The following is a 7,697-nucleotide window of genomic DNA, read 5'->3' on the forward strand; positions in this document are numbered from 1 at the left end:
CTGATGCTGATTATTGTTGAACTACTTTATACATTCCCTAAAGTTTGTTTATTTTGTTAATCTGTTTGGTCTTGGCGGTAGACCAGAAATGTATGTCCTAGATGGGACAGGGAAATTATGTTTAGGATCATAGTATCTCATACAATATAGATTATGTTTCCTCCCTAAACATACGTGGTCTTAAATTATAGGGTTGTAACTTGTAATTTTGAGTGCAGATGTGATGAATAGAATAGAGTTATGGCAGAGTGAAATGGTGGTTCATGATTTTCTTAATAACAAGATCCACAGATGTAGATCTACTAGAAAGTACCATAACAATCAACACATATTGGGAACTTGAACAATTTCACCTTTCATTTGATAAGTTAAATTGAGTTCATACAAATAATAATTTCTATTTTTTTAATACTTACAACAAGTATCCTAAAACACTCTTTAGTATTTGACGATTTGCCATTCTCAAGTCTTCACTTGCATCAGATATTGACTTCATATGCAAATTAGATAACACTGTTTTCATTGATCTTATGAGACAGGCAGAAGATTATAACACACAAAACAGAGAATAAAAATACAAAAGAAGGTTGTGGATGACTGAATGTGACGTGATGTATATAATTTACAAATGATCTTGACAACGAGTGTACTCGGAACACTTTTTAGATATTCTAAAATATGCAATTATTCTTTTAGAAAAATCAAATATTTTGATTTTTAATACATTGAATACATGTATTTTCAATATTGCTTGACATTTATGGTGGGTAAGTTTGTTAATTTTCTCATGATGGGAAAAGATCAAATATTGATATATTATTAAAAAATTTAATGGTTTGGATTTAACATTGGTTACCTTTTGTACCAATACCTTGTCAATCTTTGCTTATTTATGAATGTTCCCATAAACTATTGTCTAATTTTATTAGAATACACCATCAACAACTTGTTACGAGGACAAAAGGAGTTGGGCCCATTTCCAGGAACGCATCCCCAAAGAGAGAGATTTTATGTTGGCATTTTTTTAATTAACTTTTATTAAAAAAAATCATTTTTTAGGAGAAAAGTTCATATTTTGTTCAACTTTGCCATAATAGCCTTCATCATGCAAACCCAGAAACAAAAAAGAAATTCCAAAATTCTTACAACCGTGCCTCCAACCATTCCAATCAAATCTTTAAACTTAGGGGAAAAATCTATTAAACCCATTTCAATATGATTTTTGTGAAGAACCAATGTCAACAATGTAACCACAATATCTCTCTCTCTCTCTCTCTCTCTCTCTCTCTCTCTCTCTCTCTCTATCTATCTATCTCTCTCTCTCTCTCTCCAGATCTGAATCCAACTCCAAACATTGATGGGTCTTCAAACCCACCAATCCGAAAATAAAAAAGAGCCAAACACTTCAATCAAATTGATGAATTTGTAAAACTTCAATCAAATTGATGAATTTGTAAAATGAGTGAGGATAGTGTTTCAAAGAGGGATGAACTAGAAAAAAGTTTTGGATATTTTGATATGTGGTGTTTGATTTTGAGAAAGAAGATGAATGATGTTTAGTGAGAGGCAAGCAAATGTATGTTAAGGTGGAAAGATGGTCGGCAACCGTGTTTTTTTAATAAAGTAATAATAGCCACAAATTGGTATAAACATAAGTGGTGGGCATATTGGATGATAATTAATTTGAAGGGGATGAAAGTCTAATTTGATAAAAACAGGTACAAACAGCCTACAACAGGTCAAATGTAACTTCCCACCATGGAAAAATTAGCATCTTTACCCACCTTAAACGTCACCTGTTATTTATGGTTTTTAAAGAGTGTTCCATAACACTTCGTAACATTTCCTTTTTTAAAAAGTAGCAATAAAAAAAAATTGACTAATCAGGACAATTGGTGACCAATCATGAAGGTGAATAAAAATAGAGCGAATAGATAAATTAATCATCAAAATTATAAAACATCTATCAAAATAGCCATTGATTTTTGCGACAAATTCTTCCATAACTCTTGTTGTTATAATTTTGTCAAAAAAAAAAACTCTTTTTTTTTTGAGAGAAAAGAAATTATATATTGAGGTTGTAAAGGTAGGACCAACATTCTATATTGACGTTGTAACAAAAAAAAAAATATATATATTGAGGTGACAATGATGTAGGACCAACAACATTCAATTATATCACGTCATAGTAACAACAGAGAGATCATTTTTCAAATGAATGATAAATTCATGGAAATCATCATCATACTAGAAAACAAAAAGAAAATCTCTGAACTTGTGATTGTGGTTCAATAGAAATTAAAATGAATGAAAAGACTGCAAGGAAAATGCTTATATACAAGCAATAGAAGAAATCTACTCTACCATGTTCAGTTGAATAAACCCACTTGAGTTGGTATGATGGTATTGACTTAAAACTTAAGAATGTGTTTATCTTTAAGATCTTAGTTTCGATTCTTCCCGATACCAATTTAAGAAACTTAATTTAGCTTCATCAACATTTTACTTTTTAAGAGATGTATTTGTTATACTGAAAAATAATGAGCTAGTTTGATGGATTCTTACCATTTAGAGTAATAGTTGACACATATCCATCTAACTAGGACCACTCATTTTTAATGAATTCTTACCATTTATTTAGAGTAATAGTTTACACCTATCTATCTAATTAGGACCACTCATTTGGCAGAACATTTTTGTGCACATTAAGAACGGTATATAACATAACGTCGTTCGTGCAACAAAAGTAATCCAATTCAGTTCATATATATTTTTTTGTTGAGGGAAATTCAGTTCATATATTATGGGTACTGTTTTGCCTATATCCAAAAAGGACAAAATTTAATTTTGAAAAATCATTTTTCATTCTTATTAAAAATTCTGAAATTTTATTTCAAAGATTTATATATCATGATAAAAAAAAATCTTTAAAAAAATAATGATAAAATTAACATATTTTAGTTTAAAAGAGGTTTTTATGTTCATTAACAATTATCAAATGTCTAGATGAAATAAATAGCTTTGTACTATTTATAAATAAATATTTTTTTTGAACAAGTCAAAATAAAATATATTAAATCAACATGAGTGATTCATCTCGAACAAAGTGTGCAAAAGTGAAAATAAATATTTTAATTCAAAATATTTATAAATAATATTCCAAAAGAAAATGGTGGGAATAAAGTTGTCAGAAGATGAGAATAAATTCATGTGTAACTACCTATTATAATCCCTATTTTTATGGTTATTGGAAATATTATAATGTCAACCAAACATATTTTTTATAAATACATTGGAATAAAATTCTCATATTTATATTCCAAAGAATGTTATTTTTAAAAATAAATTTAGTAAACTTGAAAGAAATACACCCTTACTATTTTCCGCCTCATGTTCTGCCGCTGCACCAAATGGAAATTTACGCCATTTACGCCACTGGAAAACTAAGAAGAATGGCATCTTCATCAACATATTGTAGAAATACAATGGAGCACTACATCATATTCTTCCACTGATTTTTGTTTGTTTCAAAATTTTCAACATATACAATAGGGGTCTTTTTAGAATTAACATTATTCCCAGATTATACATTGCAAGCCAGTCATATTTACCTATTCCTTGGTTTCCTTTTTAAAAAAATTCCTAGGAATAAAAATGTTAACCAAACACTTTTTTCTATATTATTCCAAGAACAAGATTTTCCCTTCCATATCCCCTAGAAAGTTAATCCTGAAAATAAATTGTGTATACACAAAACAAACGCCATAGTCAAATATATTTTTATTGAAATCTATGAAATATTAAATATAATCACTAATAATAAAATGAGAAACATTAAACGAAGGTTAAAAAGTCTTTTAAGTAATAGATATATACTTTAAAAGTTGTGACTTTTTCAAAAAATTTTTTTTGAGGGAGTTGTGACTTTTTCATATAATTTTTTTAAAAATCTTTTCTTATTATCTAGACTAGAGGGAGTATTTTTTTTATATTTGTGAAGAATGGATGCTTGGGTAAGAAGAGGTGAAAACTAACATGGTAGTTGTGTTGTGTATGCATACAATCTCTCATACTGAGTGGAAATTTGAAACCACTTCAAAAAAATATCGTGCTATTGTATTTCTGTTTCTGTCTTGACCACTCAATTCTCCTTAAAAAACAATAATGTCAATTTTGAGTAAAAAAACAATAATGTCAATTTATAGTGTTTATCTAGGGACCGTGATTCACTGCTGTCAAGCAAATCATGCAGTCACGCAGTCAAATTAACATGAACTGTTGGATTTAATTAACGGTTCAGATTTAACTTTTTAAATTTTTTACTCTAAACCCAAACACAGGTAATTAAACCTTGTCTTCCCTTCTTCTTCCATGCGATCTAGTCAATTTTTTCCAGAGTTTCGAAATTCAGTCAATTGATTTTGTCATATATCCATTTGTTCTGTCCTTTTCCATTGATTTCCATTCAATCCTTATCTCAGTGAATCACAACCAAGATAATTTTTACTCCACCGACAATTCATTGTTCGACGGCGGCGATCAATTTTACTCCACCGACAATTCATCGGAAACTTACAGCCGAGATAATTGCAGAACCGTCTATATCATGGAGTATTCTGTACAACAATTTCTCAAGTTACAGCCACTCTACCGGATTTCAAACATTGGAAACCGCCGCCGAATTACCAGCTAATAATGGAGGTTAACAGATCTATGGGGAACAATCCTCCGCCAACGGTCTCAGGAGGTTGTTGATAAAACGGCGGTGACAACACAGATTTAGGAAAACGCATCCGACAACGGCGGTTGTTGATGACCGGGAAGGTGGAGAAGAAAGGGGAATTGACGGGTCTAGGGGAGAAAAACAAAAAAGTGCAATAAATGAAAAAGAGATAATATAAACCATTAGATGCATCGAACAACTGAGAGTTTTTTGACTGTATGACTGCGTCATTATTTTGACTGCAGTGAATCATCTCCTGTTTATCTAGTGCACGAATTGCGATTAAAAGGTTATTGTTCTTTGGATTTTGCATTTCCATTTTAAACAAAATGAGACTAGCATGAGATTATGTGTGTTTGATCAATACCTCTGGTCAGTGGTCACTATTATAAGAAAAGATTGACATTTTAGATTCATTAAGAATTCTCACGTGTTCTATATATTTGTTTTTTTGTTCTTTCAAATTACCCTCTATTTGGATTTTATAATTGGAAAGGAGAAACTTGTGTTAACACCACATCCATAATCATATCATATGGTTTATATATAAACCCTCATCATTCTCATTTTTTGTGTCACACACATAACCATCCCCACAAAAGAGTACAGTTAAAACTCTATAAATTAATAATGTCAGGACCGGAGAAATTTATTAATTTAGAGAGTTATTAATTTATCGATAAATTAATAATTATTAATTTAAAGAGTTTTTAAGTAATTATACTGTACATACCAAACAAAAAGGAAAATTAGTCTATGCCTCTTAGAATTACGTTGCATCGAACCTTGAGACTCAACGTAAATTAGTAACTACTATGTTTATGCATTGGAAATCAATAATGACTTTTGAAGTACAGTAAATGTAAACAAGAAGAACAAATGTGTTCAATGTATTCTTAATATATTTTTTTTCAGTTTCTATGAATTATTAATTTATGATTTTCTTGGGACCGAAATTTATAAAGGGATCTCCCGAAAAATTATTATCTTATTATTTTATCGAGTTTTTCAAATTTTTACATTGGCCCAAGTCGGGACCGGACAAATTTATTATTTCAGAGAGTTTATTAATTTACCGAGTATTAATTCAAAGAGTTTCTACTGTATATAGTTGCACCAAACATTTAAGTAATGGAAACATGGTTCATCGTCCTCGTTACTCTTTGCATCATCTTCCTATTATCTCCTCCTTCACAACCACCGTACCCCTCCCTCCCGGCCCTCCACACATCCCCATCATCACAAACATCCAATTGCTCCGAAGATCATTCTACCAACTCGAACCTTTTCTCAAAACCCTCCATGCCCGTCATGGTCCTATCATCACTGTCCATATCGGTTCTCGACCTTCCATTTTCATCTCCGACCATGCTCTGGCTCACCATGTTCTCGTTCAAAACTCAGTCATCTTCTCTGATCGCCCTACAGCTCTTCCTACTTCCAAAATGTTGTCCAGCAACCAACACAACATCAGCTCCGCTTTTTATGGCCCAACATGGCGTACCCTCCGTCGTAACCTTGCTTACGAGATGCTTCATCCATCCAAAACCAAATCCTTCTCAGAAATTCGGAAGTGGGTCTTGCACACTCTCATCAACCGTCTCAGAACTGCATCGGAATCTGCAGATTCTGTTACGGCTGTTTCTCACTTTCGTCGTGCTATGTTTTGTTTACTTGTTTTTATGTGTTTTGGTGAGAGAGTTAACGATGAGAAAATCAGTGATATTGAGCGTGTACAAAGGACAATTCTGTTGAATATTAGCAGATTCAATATACTGAATTTTTGGCCGAAAGTTACAAGGATTTTGTTAGGTAACCGATGGGAGGAGTTTTTGAAGTTACTTAAGGATCAAGAGGATGTTCTGCTTCCGCTGATAAGAGCGAGGAAGCAAGTTAAGGAGAGTAAATTGAACAATGTTAATACAGTTGTTTCGTATGCAGATACTCTTTTAGAGTTGGAGTTTCCCGAGGAGAAACGGAAGTTGAGTGAAAATGAAATGGTTAATCTTTGTTCGGAGTTTTTGAACGCTGGGACGGATACTACTTCCACTGCTTTGCAGTGGATTATGGCGAATTTGGTGAAGTACCCAGAAGTGCAGGGGAGGCTTGTGGAGGAGATTCGGGAGGTGATGGGTGGTGATGAAAATGGAGAGAAGAAGGAAGTGAAAGAGGAAGACTTGCAGAAACTTCGGTATTTGAAGTGTGTGGTTTTGGAAGGGTTGAGGCGTCATCCACCAGGGCATTTTGTCTTGCCACACGCGGTGAAAGAGGATGTGGTTTTGAACGGTTATTTGGTGCCTAAAAATGGGACGGTGAATTTCTTGCTGGCGGAGATGGGGTGGGATCCTCGTGTTTGGGAGGATCCAATGGAGTTTAAGCCAGAAAGGTTTTTGAAGGATGAGACTTTTGATATTACAGGGAGTAAAGAGATAAAGATGATGCCGTTTGGAGCTGGAAGAAGAATTTGTCGCGGACTTAATTTAGCTTTGCTCCATTTGGAATATTTTGTGGCTAATTTGGTTTGGAATTTCGATTGGAAGCTTCCAGAGGGCGGCCATGTTGATTTGTCGGAAAAAGATGAATTCACTATGGTGATGAAAAATCCATTGCAAGTTCATATTTCTCCTAGGCAATAGATTATGCATGTTATGTGTAACGATGTGGAGTATGTAGATAACAATAAAACTTATGTTGTTGTGTAAACCACTCTAGATTCTCTGCTTTACAATGTCATAACACAGCAGGGGAGTATTATATGTGGATTTGTCATATCATATGGTGGGACTTTGTTTCATACAATGATCCCTTATGCATACATATGCCTTTACTATCATAGTTGTTCATTCTTATATATCTTGTTTCTTGTATAAAATAAAAAATGCCTGTCATTCTTGTAAGTCAAGATAGTTTCAATGTATAAAAAATACAGTATGATCTTGTTTTTGTAATATCAAAGTTGGTTTATTTTGGTTGA

At 32.7% G+C, this 7,697-nt stretch overlaps 1 pseudogene across 1 annotated transcript; it reads left to right on the plus strand.

The window, feature by feature from the left end:
• Nucleotides 1-5,831: 5,831 nt before the first annotated feature.
• LOC146943686 (cytochrome P450 89A2 pseudogene) lies at nt 5,832-7,697 on the plus strand (annotated as a pseudogene). The gene has a single exon (XR_015025683.1). The product of XR_015025683.1 is annotated as a cytochrome P450 89A2 pseudogene (transcript).

This window comes from Medicago sativa, chromosome 2 (assembly GCF_051527215.1).
Source record: "Medicago sativa cultivar Bolivia chromosome 2, Bolivia_mono, whole genome shotgun sequence".
In the NCBI taxonomy this organism is placed as follows: domain Eukaryota; kingdom Viridiplantae; phylum Streptophyta; class Magnoliopsida; order Fabales; family Fabaceae; genus Medicago; species Medicago sativa.